At 43.8% G+C, this 17,529-nt stretch overlaps 1 non-coding gene and 1 pseudogene across 1 annotated transcript; both read left to right on the top strand.

Moving 5' to 3' along the window:
• LOC123132215 (NADH dehydrogenase [ubiquinone] iron-sulfur protein 3-like) overlaps positions 1-433 on the top strand; it is a 922-nt pseudogene extending 489 nt beyond the window's left edge.
• Positions 434-1,165: 732 nt separating this feature from the next.
• TRNAY-GUA (transfer RNA tyrosine (anticodon GUA)) lies at positions 1,166-1,248 on the top strand. Its single transcript has one exon. It is a non-coding gene; the product is annotated as a tRNA-Tyr (tRNA).
• Positions 1,249-17,529: the final 16,281 nt, after the last annotated feature.

The following is a 17,529-nucleotide window of genomic DNA, read 5'->3' as shown; positions in this document are numbered from 1 at the left end:
GGTTCAAGTTTCGATCGATATTTGCGGAGTGGATCATCCCTCTCGAAAACGAAGATTTGAAGTTGTCCATAATTTACTGAGTACTCGGTATAACTCACGCATTCGTGTACAAACAAGTGCAGACGAAGTAACACGAATATCTCCGGTAGTCAGTCTATTTCCATCAGCCGGCCGGTGGGAGCGAGAAGTATGGGATATGTCTGGTGTTTCTTCCATCAATCATCTGGATTTACACCGTATATCAACAGATTATGGTTTCGAGGGTCATCCATTATGAAAAGACTTTCCTCTGAGTGGATATGTGGAAGTACGCTATGATGATCCAGAGAAACGTGTGGTTTCTGAACCCATTGAGATGACCCAAGAATTTCGCTATTTCGATTTTGCTAGTCCTTGGGAACAGTGTAGCGACGGATAATTCCGAATCTACATAGGTCTAGTCTAGGGGACAAATCAATAGGAAATGTTATTTGCTTCTTAAGAAGAAGAACTTTTTTGAAATGAAAGAGTTTCCACGGGCGTTGGATATCATTTCTTCAAATAAGGAAGAAGTGTTATCGAAGGATTTCCTTCCATTCTTCCTAGTATGGAAGAAGTAAAGAAAAAGTACTGCGTCTCGATCTATATGAAAGGGCACTGGTTTTTTCTTTCGGTTTCATTGATAGCAGAAGAGTACGCTAGCTAGCGGAGCCTGAAAACGCTTGCTTGCGCCCCACCCCTACGGAAACTATTGCCTATGCTTGCTGCTCGCTCAGTGTCAGTAGAAGGGAAGAAAAGATGGTCACTCCTTTTAGGAACATGGCAAGCCTTACTTACGACTGTTGCACTTCACTCGCTGCTCGTTCATTCACTTGCTCTTGAACTCGCTGCTTCGCCAGAAGCGACTAGTCGCCTCCTTTCCTCCGCCGAAAGATGCTTAGCCAGAAGCGACGAAGGAGGGGAGCTGGGGAAGGCCGACGATGGCAATGAGGGGGAAGCTGTCGTAGAAGCTTTGCCCCTTGCTTTACATAAATGGATTGTTATGAACTTACTAAATGACCTTATTTATTCTCCCGGAACGCTAGCAAATCTAATAGTTCCATCTGCTCTTCTTAACTTAAGAACGAAGGCCGCCATCCTTCTTATTCAGGAACCCTTTGTTTGAGGAGGGCGTATCCCCGGGAAGGGGAGAGTGGTCGAGCGGTCAAAAGCGACAGACTGTAAATCTGTTGAAGGTTTTCAACGTAGGTTCGAATCCTGCCTCTCCCACTTGTTGTAGACTTAAGAGAAGAGAAAGTAGGCGGAAGCCTAGGAGGGCCAACCGAGCGAAGCTCTTTTTTTTGCCGTGCCGTGAAGTGCAATTTTCTCGTATGCGTTTTAGAGAGGTTGTCGAAAAAAGACGATCTATAGAGATTCCCCATCTATATCCAATCGAGAATAGAAGTGAGTCGCTTCCGGCGTCGGCTTGTAGTCTCTGCAGTCGGCACACGCACGCGCCCACCATCATGCCTCCTTGGTTCGGGACAAAGCCAAGCGAGACATACGATAGACGAAGGAAGCGCCCACCCAGCAGGAGGGCTAAAACCTGTAGTTTTGAAGTTGCAAACTCCAGCTTCGAAGCTGGAGTGCTTTAGCCCTTTTTTAAGCAAGAATCACCGTCTTGAGCGCCTTGCACGCTCAAGAACAAGCAAGGGAGGAGCTGCCACATTAAGGGAGCCATCGAAAGGTGACTGAAAAACCTGAAACGGGGACTACCCGAGCTAATGATAGAGGCAAGAACACTTTCCGGCCAAGTCCCATTAATTGATCATAACGATATCGTGGAAATGCTGCACGGACCCATATATATAGAAATAGAAAAAGAAGAACCTTGATACTAAACCAGATCGAACAAGGGATCTTTTTGGAAATGGGAAGATCTAGGATAGGCAGCCAACCTCCTGGAAAGAGCGATGTGCATAGACCGGGTGAGTAGGGATGCAGCTCCGTGGCCCGCTCGTCGGGCCTGATAGGTGGTGGTATCACACCCTTCTCAAAGGAACCGTACGTGAGACTCTCGCCTCATACGGCTCCGTCCTGGAATCTGGACCCCCCTTTTCCTTTGACCAACGGGTCCTCGAACCCATGGGGGTTACGAATCATTCATTCATTGATTGATTCAAGGTAGCTTTAGCCATTGTGGGTAGAAGCTAGTCGCCAGAAGCGAAGCAGCGATCTTCCGGGCCGGAAAGGTTCTATTTTTCTGACGCGTAAGCTACCGCAAAATGAATGAAGGAAAAAGGCCTCAGGATTAGAAAGACTAAAGAGGCATGGAGGGCCGACTACAAGACTACGAATATAATACAAGCCATGAGCGATAGCGAAGCCTTCAGCCTTTTTTTTCCGAAAGCCCCACAACTAGCTATCTTATAGCAGATAAGGCAAGCCTACTCAACTAATCTCATGTAAATGCCTGTTCGCTAAAATCCAAATAGAAAAAGACAACTACTTATTAAACATGTAGTTGAGTGCTCCGTCGTTGTTCGGATCTTGACCGAGTCCGAGCTTCCCAAGCTCTATGCTGTTTGGGAGCTCAGCAAGGGTCTTACCACCTTCTTGATTGACTATATTTGAGTCTTTGGGGTACTTTAGGATTATATTCCGCACCGAAGATTTGTGCTTGTGGGCTAGGGTGAATATAGCGGACCAGCGGATCTGGTAGTTGACAATCGTTCGGACTTGGTAAAGGTTGTCGCAGCACCTGTAGTAGGACAGAGGACTTATCGCGATGCCCGCGGACCAATTTACTATGTCTCTGTCACTGACGTTGGTCAAAGAGGCCATTTGGATTGGCCTGGGTCTTCTTCGGCTAATGAGACCTCGATCCCGAAGCCTTCGGAGTATCTTTTTGATAGGCGCCTCTATCTGTATGGGGAATTCGCTGCTGAAAGATCCCGCCCAGTGTCCCCTTCCTTCCCCCACCGCCTTCCGACCAAAGGGAGTATACAATTTCTTCTTCAGGACACTCATGCCCGATCGTGAGACTGCCTGTTGAACGCCTGATGGCACCTTGCTCTGACCTGAGCTATGCAACAACGAGATCCCCCTCGATCTTTGCCGGATGTGCTTGACGGTCCCCCATAATACGCTAACTTGGGGACTTTTTAGTCCATCTTTTCCAAGAGTCTCCGCTAGTTGAACCGCGTCCAGTAGACGACCTCTTCCGCTCATCCCCTTCGTAAGCTCTTTGATAGGGATACTATAACCTAGGTCCCTAAACTTGGAATGGATGTCGGAGCATAGGTGGCAGGCAGTTATATGGATACGGTGCTTTACCCGTAGACGCTTCTCCAGCTCTCGCAAGAATTGTATGGGAGTCGTCCTCGGGGGGACTTCCCGAATGACCGTACCGGGGAATTCTACCGTACTCCGTGCAGCTATGGTTGTTGATCCTGCGGAGCCTACCCAAAGGTTCAGACCGGATTGTAGGAAGTGGGTTTTGAAGTGAGAGTGAATTCATTCTTCCGGTATAGTCCGACAGTACTATCTGAGCTAAAATGTTTGAGTGAAAGTAAGAGAAAATTAAAAAATCAGCAGCCCCTGGTGCGGTTTAAGCCGTGTTTCGGGCGTGCCGTGATGGTGCCCCTCCCCCTGTACCCATGGTATTTCTAGAGCGTAGTTATGTACGTGAAGCACTGGTGTCGCATTTTTGCTAGGGCTGGGGTTGGGGTCGCTTTCCTACGCCTGCTCGGAACGTGCCAGGCGGTCTTGTTGTAGGTTACTCCGGGCGCGCTTGACGGTGTCCGGACGTTTAATGGCCGGACTAGAGAACTGCCTGGAGAGGCTGCTTTGTACTTCCGCTGCAAGGGCCGCAGTGTGCTCCTCCGTTCGAAGGGAGCGTTCGGTGTTTCCATTGACCGTAATTACTCCTCGAGGGCCTGGCATCTTGAGCTTAAGGTATGCGTAGTGCGGTACCGCATTGAACTTGGCGAATGCGGTTCGCCCGAGCAGTGCGTGATAGCCACTGCGGTATGGGACTATGTCGAAGATTAACTCCTCGCTTCAAAAATTATCCGGAGATCCGAAGACCACTTCAAGTGTGACCGAGCCTGTACAGTTGGCCTCTACACCTAGTATTACGCCTTTAAAGGTCGTTTTGGTGGGCTTAATCCTCGAGGGATGTATGCCCATTTTCCGCACTGTATCCTCGTAAAGCAGGTTCAGGCTGCTGCCGCCGTCCATAAGGACTCTAGTGAGATGAAATCCGTCAATAATTGGGTCTAGAACCAATGCAGCGAATCCGCCATGACGGGTGCTAGTGGGATGGTCCCTTCGATCAAAGGTGATCGGGCAGGAGGACCATGGGTTGAACTTTTTTTGGGGCGACTGGCTCTACCGCGTATACGTCCCTTAACACGCGCTTCCGTTCCCTCTTGGGGATGTGGGTTGCGTATGTCATGTTCACCATCTGCACTTGTGGGGGAAAACCCTTCTGTCCACTGTTGTTCGGCGGCCGGGGCTCTTCGTCGTCCTCGCTATGTAGCCCCTTGTCTTTATTTTCGGCATTTAACTGGCCTGCCTGCTTGAACACCCAACAATCCCTGTTGGTGTGATTGGCCGGCTTTTCGGGGGTGCCATGTATCTGGCACAAGCGGTCGAGTATTCGGTCCAAACTGGACGGGCCCCTAGGATTTCTTTTGAATGGCTTTTTCCGCTGACCGGATTTATAGCCTCTGAATCCGGCATAAACTGCCGTATCCTTGGCATTGTCGCCGTTAATGCGGCGCTTCTTCTTGTTGCGACACGAACTGCCACTATTATCCCTGGTATCCGAATTACCAGGGTTCTTGGTCATATTGTTGCTACCAGCAAGCCAGCTGTCTTCTCCCGCGCAAAAGCGGGTCATGAGTGTCGTGAGTGCTTCCATAGATTTTGGCTTTTCTTGGTCATATTGTGCTTGAAGGTTGCTAGGGCCTCTGCGTCCGGACAGTCGACTATTTGATTTTTCTTTGCTAGGAACCGTGTCCAGAATTGCTTGGCCGATTCCTCTGGCTGCCGAATTATGTGGCTGAGGTCATCGGCGTCTGGTGGTCGCACATAAGTGCCCTGGAAATTGTCGAGGAATGCAGCTTCCAGGTCCTCCCAACAACTGATTGATCCTGCTGGCAAGCTGTTAAGCCAATGCCGAGCTGGTCCTTTAAGCTTGAGTGGGAGGTATTTGATGGCGTGGAGATCATTGCCGTGGGCCATGTGGATATGAAGGAGATAATCCTCGATCAATACCGCAGGATCTGTTGTGCCATCATATGATTCGATGTTTACGGGTTTGAAACCCTCGGGGATTTGATGATCCATTACTTCGTCTGTGAAGCATAGTGGGTGTGCGGCACCTCTGTACTGGGCTATATCACGGCGTAGCTCCAATGAGCTTTGTCTCATGTGTTCGGCCCTACCGGACTTGTGTCCGGCATGATGGTTATCGTCTCGAGTCATGGGGCGCCCACGCGATCCGTAGATCGATCTTGTTTGCCTTGCCTTGTCCTCCAACATATCTCGCAGGTCTGGCACATTTTCCCCTGCCTTGGTACGGGGTGCGGCTTGAGTGGAGGGCCGAGAGGCCTCTCTGTCGCGGCCACGAGGTGGCCGGTCGGCCGTATCAAGTACTGGTGATGTAGGTTTAAGTGCTTCCTCCTCTAATCGGGGTAGCAAACTGCGCTTTGGGTATCTCTTGGAGGGGCGTTCGAGTTTATGCTCTTCAGCCGCAAGGACTTCAGTCCATCTGTCGACTAGCAAATCTTGATCAGCTCTAAGCTGTTGCTATTTTTTCTTGAGTCTTCTTGCCGTGGACATAAGCCTGCATTGAAAACGCTCTTGCTCGACGGGATCCTCTGGCACGATGAATTCGTCATCGTCGAGGCTTGCCTCGTCTTCGGAGGGAGGCATATAATTATCGTCCTCGACCTCTTTGTCTGCCGCTCTCTCATGAGGGCTGGCTTCTCCATCCTCCTGTGCTGAATCTTGCTAGAGGGGGTTTTCTTCGGCACTCTCCGGAGTATTATTATCTCCCGTGCTGGAATCACCGTATTTGCTTTGGCGGGATTTTGAGCGGCGCCGCTGACGCCGGCGCTTAGGCTGTTTCTTGGAGGGGTCATCCTCCGTTGTTCCATCGCCATCTCCTTCTTTTGGGGTGTCCTCCATGTATATGTCATATGACGAGGTGGCTTTGCAGGGCCCAATAGGCGTTGGTTCTTCATCGTCTCCTGCATCGGCGTCCATACCGTCGATGTCTTCGGAGTCGAAGTCGAGCATGTCGGTTAAATCGTCGATAGTGGCTACAAAGTGGGTGGTGGGTGGGCTTTGAATTTCTTCATCGTCCGTATCCCAACCTTGCTGACCGTAGTCCAGCCAGGGCTCTCCTGATAAAGAGAGAGACTTTAGTGTCTTCAGAATATCGCCGAAAGGCGAGTGCTGAAAGATGTCCGCGACAGTAAACTCCATGATCGGCGCGGAGGGTTCGGAGTCCGGAGAGGAGTCCGGCTCCTTGGAGTCACGAGTCTCGCGGAGTGCGGGGTTGGTGTTCGGCTCGATCGCCATTGGGATCGCAGCCCCCGAGGCGGCATCCAACCACCCATCCTCGATCAGCGCAGTTGGCTCCGAATTAAGGGTCGAAGCCGATGTGGATGCGGCCTCTAAGGCACTGTTCGGCGGCAGAGCTAGATCATGCTCATTGTGACAGTGCGGTGCGCTCGGCAGTGGCTCGAATCCGTCGAAGATCAAGTCCCTGCGGATGTCAGCCATGTAGTTTAAACTTCCAAATCTGACCTGACGGCCAGGGGCATAGCTTTCGATCTGCTCCAGATGGCCAAGTGAATTGGCCCGCAGTGCGAAGCCGCCAAAGATGAAGATCTGTCCGGGGAGGAAGGTCTCACCCTGGACTGTATCGCTATTGATGATCGTAGGAGCCATCAAGCCTAACGGCGACGACACAGAGGAACTCTCAATGAAAGCACCAATGTCGGTGTCAAAACTGGCAGATCTCGGGTAGAGGGTCCCGAACTGTGCGTCTAGGCCGGATGGTAACAGGAGGCAAGGGTAATGAAGTTTTACTCAGGTTCGGGCCATCTTGATGGAGGTAAAACCCTACATCTTGCTTGATTAATATTGATGATATGGGTAGTACAAGAGTAGATCTACCACGAGATCAGAGAGGCTAAACACTAGAAGCTAGCCTATGGTATGGTTGTTGTTCTGTATGTTGTCCTACGGACTAAAACCCTATGGTTTATATAGACACCGGAGAGGGTTAGGGTTACACAAAGTCGGTTACAATGGTAGGAGATCCACATATCCGTATCGCCAAGCTTGCCTTCCACGCCCAGGAAAGTCCCTCCCGGACACGGGACGAAGTCTTCAATCTTGTATCTTCATAGTCCAGGAGTCCGGCTGAAGGTATAGTCCGGCCATCCGGACACCCCCTAATCCAGGATTCCCTCACTGAGGATCGGTCGATCGCAAAGATGTACGACTACATCAACTGTGTTGTATAAAGCTTCCGCTTAACGGTCTATGAGGGTACATGGACTACACTCTCCCCTATAGTTGCTATGCATCACCATGATCTTGCGTGTGCATAGGAATTTTTTTGAAATTACTACATTCCCCAACATCTTCACCCCAACCAGTAGAGCAAAGAGTTTCTCCTCAACCTACTGAACCTACTAAATTTTTTTACTTTGAAATTACTTTAGGTATGATAGAGAAACTGCTAGCTAATCCTTTCACAGGTGATGGAACATTACATCCCGATTTGCACCTAATCTATGTGGATGAAGTTTGTGGATTATTTAAGCCTATAGGTATGCCCGAGGATGTTATAAGGAAGAAGGTGTTCCCTTTATCTTTGAAGGGAGAGGCATTGACATGGTTTAGGCTATGTGATGATATGGGATCATGGAACTACAACTGATTGAAATTGTAATTTCATCAGAAGTTTTATCCTATGCATCTTGTTCATTGTGATCGAATTATATATATAATTTTTGGCCTCGCGAAGGAGAAAGCATCGCTCAATCTTGGGGAGGCTTAAGTCAATGTTATATTCATGCCCCAATCATGAGTTCTCAAAAGAAATGATTATTCAAAAAATTTATGCCCGGCTTTCTCTCAGTAATCGCTCCATGCTCGATACTTCTTGTACTGGATCTTTTATGATGAAGACTATTGAACTCAAATGGGATTTATTGGAAGGAATTAAAAGTAACTCTGAAGATTGGGATCTCGATGAAGGTAAGGAGTCAGGTATAACACCTAAGTTTGATTGTGTTAAATCTTTTATGGATACCAATGCTTTTTGTGAATTTAGCACTAAATATGGACTTGACTCTGAGATAATAGCTTCTTTCTGTGAATCCTTTGCTACTCATGTTGATCTCCCTAAGGAGAAGTGGTTTAAATATAATCCTCCCATTGAAGTAAAAGTAGTTGCACCTATTAAAGTTGAAGAAAAGACTATCACTTATAATGATCCTGTTGTTCCTACTGCTTATATTGAGAAACCACCTTTCCTTGTTAGAATAAAGGATCATGCTAAAGCTTCAACTGTGGTCAAAAAAGTAATATTAAGACACCCAAACCCCCTGAGCAAATTAAAGTTGAACCTAGTGTTGCTATGGTTAAAGATCTCTTGGCCGATAATATTGATGGGCATATTATTTACTTCTGTGATGAAGCTGCTAGAATTGCTAGACCTGATACTAAAAATAAACATAGACCTATTGTAGGCATGCCTGCTATTTCTGTTAAAATAGGAGATCATTGCTATCATGGATTATGTGATATTGGTGCTAGTGCAAGTGCAATACCTCATTCTCTATACAAACAAATTATGCATGATATTGCACCAGCTAAGATAGAAGAGATTGGCGTTACAATTAAGCTTGCCAATAGAGTATTTCACCAGTTGGGATTGTTAGAGATGTTGAAGTCTTGTGTGGGAAAGTTAAATACCCTACTGATTTTCTTGTTCTTGGTTCCTGATACGTCCATTTTGCATCATGCTTTTATATCGATATTTATTGCATTATGGGCTGTTATTACACATTATGTCACAATACATATGCCTATTCTCTCTTATTTTACAAGGTTTACATAAAGAGGGAGAATGCTGGCAGGTGGGATTCTGGGCTAGAAAAGGAGCAAATATTAGAGACATATTCTGAAACTCCACGAAAGACATTTTCCAAATATATAAAAAATATTGAGAGCAAGAACTTCACCAAGGGGGGCCACACCCTGCCCCCGAGTGTGGGGGGCATGCCCCCTACCTCGTGGGCCCCCTCGTGGCCCTCCGGTGGACATCTTCTGCTATATGAAGTCTTTCGATGGGAAAAAAATAAGAATCCATCTTCTCGGACGAAACTCCGCCGCCATGAGGCGGAACCTTGGCGGTACCAATCTAGGGCTCTGGCTGAGCTGTTCTGCCGGGGAAACTTCCCTCCCGGAGGGGGAAATCATCGCCATCGTCATCATCAACACTCCTCTCATCGGGAGAGGGCAATCTCCATCAACATCTTCATCAGCACCATCTCCTCTCAAAACCCCAGTTCATCTCTTGTATCCAATTCTTGTCTCCAAGTCCGGGATTGGTGCTAGTAGGTTGCTAGTAGTGTTAATTACTCCTTGTAGTTGATGCTAGTTGGTTTAATTGGTGGAAGATCATATGTTCAGATCCTATATGCATATTATACCCCTCTGATTATGAACATGTTTATGCTTTGTGAGTAATTACTTTTGTTCCTGAGGACATGGGAGAAGTCTTGCTATTAGTAGTCATGTGAATTTGGTATTCGTTCGATATTTTGATGAGATGTATGTTGTCTCTCCTCTAGTGGTGTTATGTGAACGTCGACTACATGAAACTTCACCATTGTTTGGGCCTAGAGGAAGGCATTGGGGAGTAATAAGTAGATAATGGGTTGCTAGAGTGACAGAAGCTTAAACCCTAGTTTATGTGTTGCTTCATAAGGGGATGATTTGGTTCCATATGTTTCATGCTATGGTTAGGTTTACCTTAATACTTTTGTTGTAGTTGCGGATGCTTGCAATAGAGGTTAATCATAAGTGGGATGCTTGTCCAAGTAAGGGCAGTACCCAAGCACCGGTCCACCCACATACCAGATTATCAAAGTACCGAACGCGAATCATATGAGCGTGATGAAAACTAGCTTGATGATATTCCCATGTGTCCCCGGGAGCGCTTTTCTCTATATAAGAGTTCGTCCAGGCTTGTCCTTTGCTACAGAAAGGATTGGGCCACCTTGCTGCACTTTATTTACTTTTGTTACTTGTTGCTCGTTACAAATTATCCTATCACAAAACTATCTGTTACCACTTATTTCAGTACTTGCAGAGAATACCTTGCTGGAAACCGCTTATCATTTCCTTCTGCTCCTCGTTGGGTTCGACACTCTTACTTATCGAAAGGACTACGATAGATCCCCTATACTTGTGGGTCATCAAGACTCTTTTCTGGCGCCATTGTCGGGGAGTGAAGCGCCTTTGGTAGGTGGAATTTGGTAAGGAAAATTTATATAGTGTGCTGAAATTTACTGTCACTTGTTATTATTGAAAGTAATCCTCTGAGGGGCTTGTTCGGGGTATCTTCACCCTGACCAGTAGAGCAAAGAGTTGCTCCTCAACCTACTCAACCTACTGAAAATGAAAATGAAAATGTCCTCTTTGAAATTCCTTCAGGTATGATAGAAAAACTACTAGCTAATCCCTTTTTAGGAGATGGAACAAAACATCCTAATGAGCATCTAATATATGTGGATGAAGTTTGTGGACTATTTAAGCTTGCAGGTGTACCCAAAGATGTTGTTAAGAAGAAGGTCTCCCTTTATCTTTGAAGGGAGACGCATCGACATGGTATAGGCTATGTGATGATATGGGGTCTTGGAATTACAAACGATGGAAATTGGAATTTCATCACAAGTTTTATCATATGCATCTTGTTCATCGTGATCGCAATTACATATATAATTTTTGGACTCGCGAAGGAGAAAGCATCGCTCAAGCTTGGGGGAGGCTTAAATCAATGTTATATTCATGCCCCAATCATGAGCTCTCGAGAAAAATGATTATTCAAAACTTTTATTCTAGGCTTTCTGATAACAATCGCACCATGCTTGATACTTCTTGTGCTGGTTCTTTTATGATGAAGACTATTGAATTCAAATGGGATTTATTGGAAAGAATTAAACGCAACTCTGAAGATTGGGACCTCGACAAAGGTAAGGAGTCAGGTATAACACCTAGTTTTGATTGTGTTAAATCTTTTATGGATACCGATATTTTTCGTAAATTTAGAACTAAATATGGACTTGACTCTGAGATAGTAGCTTGTTTCTGTGAATCTTTTGCTACTTATGTTGATCTCCCCAAGGAGAAGTGGTTTAAATATCATCCTCAAGTAAAAGTAGTTGCACCTATTAAAATTGAAGAAAATATTGTCACTGATAATGACCCTATTGTTCCTACTTCTTATGTTGAGAAACCACCTTTCCCTGTTAGGATAAAGGATCATGCTAAAGCTACAACCGTAGTTCGTAAAAGAAATATTAAAACATATACACCTCCTGAGCAACTTAAAGTTGAACCTAATATTGCTATTGTTAAAGATCTCTTGTCCGATAATATTGATGGACATGTTATTTATTTCTGTGATGAAACTGCTAGAATAGCTAAACCATGTGCTAAAGATAAACCTAGACCTGTGGTAGGCATGCATGTTATTTTTGTTAAAATAGGAGATCATTGTTATCATGGCTTATGTGATATGGGTGCTAGTGCTAGTGCAATACCTTATTCCTTATACAAAGAAGTTATGCATGATATTGCACCTGCTGAGATGGAAAATATTGATGTCACAATTAAACTTACCAATAGAGATACTATTTCACCAATGGGAATTGTTAGAGATGTTCAAGTCTTTTGTGGGAAAACTAAATATCCTGCTGATTTTCATGTTCTTGGTTCCCCACAAGATAGCTTTTGCCCCATTATATTTGGTAGACCCTTCTTGAACATTGTTAATGCTACCATAGATTGCAAAAGAGATGTTGTTACTATCGATTTAGATGATGTGACTCATGAATTTAATTTCTCTAAATTTAGTAGACAACACCGTGAAGAAGAATTACCTAGTAAGGATGAAATTATTGGTCTTGCTTCTATTGCCGTACCTCCTAGTGATCCTTTAGAACAATATTTGTTAGACCATGAAAATGATATGCTTATGAATGAAAGAAGGGAAATAGATGAAGTATTCTTTAAACAAGAACCTATTCTAAAAAACAATTTACCAGTTGAAATCCTAGGGGATCCTCCTCCACCCAAGGGTTATCTCGTGTTTGAGCTTAAACCGTTACCTTATACTCTTAAATATGCTTATCTTGATGAGAAAAAGATATATCCTATTATTATTAGTGCTAACCATTCAGAGCATGAGGAAGAGAGATTATTGAAAACTCCGAAGAAGCACCGTGCTGCTATTGGGTATACTCTTGATGATCTTAAGGGCATTAGTCCCACTCTATGTCAACATAAAATTAATTTGGAAGAAGATGCTAAACCAGTTCATGATCATCAACGACGGCTAAATCCTAAAATCAATGAAGTGGTAAGAAAGGAAATACTAAAGCTCCTTGAGGCGGGTATAATCTATCCCGTTGCTGATAGTCAGTGGGTAAGTCATGTCCATTGTGTCCCTAAGAAGGGAGGTATTACTGTCGTTCCTAATGATAAAGATGAATTGATTCCTCAAAGAATTATTACAGGTTATAGGATGGTAATTGATTTCCGCAAATTAAATAAGGCAACTAAAAGGATCATTACCCCTTACCTTTTATCGATCAAATTCTAGAAAGATTATCCAAACATACACATTTTTGCTTTCTAGATGGTTATTCTGGTTTCTCTCAAATACCTGTGTCAGCCAAAGATCAATCAAAGACTACTTTTACATGCCCTTTTGGTACTTTTGCTTATAGACGTATGCCTTTTGGTTTATGTAATGCACCTGCTACCTTTCAAATATGCATGATGGCTATATTCTCTAACTTTTGTGAAAATATTTGTGAGGTTTTCATGGACGACTTTTCCGTCTATGGATCTTCTTTTGATGATTTCTTATGCAACCTTGATCGAGTTTTTCAGAGATGCGAAGAAACTAATCTTGTATTGAATTGGGAAAAGTGCCACTTTATGGTTAATGAAGGTATCGTCATGGGGCACAAAGTTTCTGAAAGAGTTATTGAAGTTGATAAAGCCAATGTTGATGATATTGAAAAGATGCCATGTCCCAAGGACATCAAAGGTATAAGAAGTTTCCTTGGTCATGCCGGATTTTACAGGAGGTTCATTAAGGACTTCTCAAAAATTTCTCAGCCTCTGACTAATTTATTACAAAAAGATATACCATTTGTTTTTGATGATGATTCTATAGAAACATTTGAAATACTTAAGAAAGCATTGATTTCTGCACCTATTGTTCAGCCACCTGATTGGAATTTACCCTTTGAAATTATGTGTGATGCTAGTAATTATGCTGTAGGTGCTGTTCTAGGACAAAGAGTTGATAAGAAATTAAATGTTATTCAATATGCTAGTAAAACCCTAGACAATGCTCAAAGAAATTATGCTACTACTGAAAAATAATTCTTAGCAGTTGTATTTGCTTGTGATAAATTCAAACCTTATATTGTTGATTCTAAAGTAACTATTCACACTGATCATGCTGCTATTAAATATCTCATGGAAAAGAAAGATGCTAAACCTAGACTTATTAGATGGGTTCTGTTGCTACAAGAATTTGACTTACATATTGTTGATAGAAAGGGAGCTGAGAACCCCGTTGCAGACAACTTGTCTAGGTTAGAAAATGTTCTTGATGACCCACTTCCTATTGATGATAGCTTTCCGGAGGAGCAATTAAATGTCATAAATGATTCTCATACTGCTCCATGGTATGCTGATTATGCTAATTACATTGTTGCTAAGTTTATACCACCTAGTTTCACATATCAGCAAAAGAAAAAGTTCTTCTATGATTTGAGGCATTACTTTTGAGATGACCCACATCTTTATAAAGAAGGAGTAGATGGTGTTATTAGACGTTGTGTACCTGAGCATGAATAGGAATAGATCCTACGCAAGTGTCACTCCGAAGCTTATGGAGGACACCATGCTGGAGATAGAACTACACATAAGGTATTGCAATCTGGTTTTTATTGGCCTACTCTCTTCAAGGATGACCGTAAGTTCGTCTTATCTTGTGATGAATGTCAAAGAATTGGTAATATTAGTAGACGTCAAGAAATGCCTATGAGCTATTCACTCGTTATTGAACCATTTGATGTTTGGGGCTTTGACTATATGGGACCCTTTCCTTCCTCTAATGGATATACACATATTTTAGTTGTTGTTGATTATGTTACTAAGTGGGTAGAAGCTATTCCAACTAGTAGTGTTGATCATAACACTTCTATTAAAATGCTTAAAGAAGTTATTTTTCCAAGATTCGGAGTCCCTAGATATTTAATGACTGATGGTGGTTCACATTTTATTCATGGTGCTTTCCGTAAAATCTTGCTAAATATGATGTTAATCATAGAATTGCATCTCCTTATCACCCACAGTCTAGTGGTCAAGTAGAATTGAGTAATAAAGAGCTCAAATTTATTTTGCAAAAGACTGTTAATAGATCTAGAAAGAATTGGTCCAAGAAACTTGATGATGCATTATGGGCCTATAGAACTGCATATAAAAATCCTATGGGTATGTCTCCGTATAAAATGGTTTATGGAAAAGCATGTCACTTACCTCTCGAACTAGAACACATGGCATATCGGGCTATTAAAGAGCTCAATTATGATTTCAAACTTGCCGGTGAGAAGAGGCTATTTGATATTAGCTCACTTGATGAATGGAGAAGCCAAGTCTATGAAAATGCCAAGTTGTTTAAAGAAAAAGTTAAAAGATGGCATTACACAAGAATACAAAAGCATGCGTTTAATGTAGGTGATTATGTATTGCTATACAACTCTCATTTAAGATTTTTTGCAGGAAAACTTCTCTCTAAATGGGAAGGTCCTTACGTTATCGAGGAGGTCTATCGTTCCGGTGCCATAAAAATCAACAACTTCGAAGGCACAAATCCGAAGGTGGTGAACGGTCAAGGAATCAAACATTATATCTCAAGTAATCCCATAAATGTTGAAACCAATATTGTTGAAACCGTAACCCCGGAGGAATACATAAGGGACATTTTTCGGAATGTTTCAGACTCCGAAAAGGAATAGGTATGTGGTACGGTAAGTAAACCGACTCCAAAATAGTTTTAAGGCAATATTTCTCCATTTTGGAATATTTAGAAAAATAGAAAAATAAGAAGCAGTCCGGGAAGGACACGAGGGATCCACGAGGGTGGAGGGCGCACCCTACCCCCCTGTGCACGCCCCCTACCTCGTGGGCACCTCGTGTGCTCTCTGCACTCCGTTTTCGTACACGACACGTATTTTGGTCGGTAAAAATTCATTATATAATCTCTCGGGGGTTTTGACTCCTCTATCACGCAAAAATCTCCTGTCTTTGTTTCGAGCTGTTTTCTGTCGGGGTTGTCAAGGCCAGGCACTATGTCATCTCCCTCCTCCTCCAACCATGAGGGCAACGATGCTTGGCTAATGAAGATAGAGCTGAAGAGAGGAGAACCCATGGAGATCAGCAAGGATGAAGGGATCAAGAAGACAATGAAGGACCAAGTTCCAGCAATAGCGGACATCCTTCAACTTGATCACAATCTTCTTACCCCAACTGAGATTGAAGCTTTCAAGATGACTGAGTTAGCTCGTATACAAAATAAGTATCTCACACGTGAAAATATTTTGTTGAAGGAGCATATCATTGCACTCAAAGGCATTATCCGCAAGTTGAAGACCTCCTATGCTCTATGTGTGACTATCCATCATCAACAACTCCACCTTCTTCACCAAGAAAGAAGAAATAAGCATCGGGTATGGGCACTCCCCTTGGCAACTGCCAAGCTTGGGGGAGTGCCCCGGTATCATATCACCATCACTTTTATCTTTATCGTTTTTCTTAGTTTGATCCTTTTGGTAATATCTTGATCTAGTAGAATAAAAGTTCTTAGTATGATCTAGTTGTGAGTTTTGCTTTATTATCCTTCTATGTAATCGAGCCCCTGAGCTATATAATAAAGATTAGTGTTGAGTCAAGGGCTTGATTCTTTTGCCATGATCTTAAGTAAATAAAAGAGAAAGAGAAAGAAGTAAAAAGATACGAAGAGATCATATGGATCTCATGGAGAGCAATGAGCTCACATAGAAAAATTATGATGAATAAAAGTTGTTGAGGGTTGACAAACATAGTTTTGGTCATCGTTGCAATTAATAGGAAGTAATAAAGAAAGAGAGGTCTTCAAATATAAATATACTAATTTAGGTCCCAAATAAATGTTCACCTTGTGAGGCTTGATTTTAGAAGCCCGTGAAAATTTATTTCGGAATTTTTGGAGTCCGTTTAGTATTTCTTTTTCTTTTTCTTCCGAGCGAAATATTTAAAAAAAACCCGCGCCCGACTGGGCCAAGGGCCCAGCCGAGCCAGGCCGGCCCAGCCGCCGCCGCCTCCCACTCGAGCAGCCGCCAGACTCAGGAGGAGTCCGAGCCGGAGCCGCCTCGCCGCCGCCCGACCCCCTCCCCAAGGCAGCACCCCCCTTCTCTTAAATACCAAGCCACCCCACCGCCCTCACGTCACCACCGCCCCGCCGCCCCGCATAGCCGCCGCCGCCGCCGGAGCACCGCCCCGCCCACCGGAATACCTCGCCGGAGGTATAGCCGCCGCCGTTCGCCGTTCGGTTTTTTTAAGAAACTGCTCGGTTTTTTTTGAAAACCCTACATCGGTTTATTTCTCTGGTTTACTTAATTAGTGAACGTTCACCGATTTGTTTGTTTTAACGAACGCGTTCATCGTTTAGTTTCAGATAACGAACGTTCGTTCATTAATCTGTTCTTCGTTTTTCTTTTCTCGGATTAAGTCGGCAATTTTTTTGATCGCGATTTCTGATCCGATTTTCATTTTAGTTTAACTTTTCGCTCGTTTATCGGAATCAGGCGATTCAAGTGCCTAGGGATTCGTATCGAAACCCTCTATCCGTTTAACCAACCTAAACAAGATTTTTCTACTATAAAAATTGCCCTAGATCCAGATTTCTAGAACGAAGTTGTTTTCTTTCGCCGTTTGACTTTCGTTGCTTCGTTCCATTCGATTCTTTTTGCCAACCGGAGTTCTTAAGTTGAACCTTCTGGTTAGATCTCTTATTTTAGTTTCACTTGTGCATTAGATGAGTACTTATTGTATGCTTGTTTGTTTGTTTGCGATAAAATATCCGGAGTGCGCCGCCCGTTACTTCGAATCGCCAGGTTTCCCGGATCATCAACAAGGCAAGTAACACTTTGATCATACCTTTCCTACTACCCAGTTTTATTGCATTAGATC

This window comes from Triticum aestivum, chromosome 6A (assembly GCF_018294505.1).
Source record: "Triticum aestivum cultivar Chinese Spring chromosome 6A, IWGSC CS RefSeq v2.1, whole genome shotgun sequence".
NCBI lineage: Eukaryota > Viridiplantae > Streptophyta > Magnoliopsida > Poales > Poaceae > Triticum > Triticum aestivum.
Note: the sequence above shows the minus strand (reverse complement) of the source record. Positions and strands in the feature narration are given on the sequence as shown.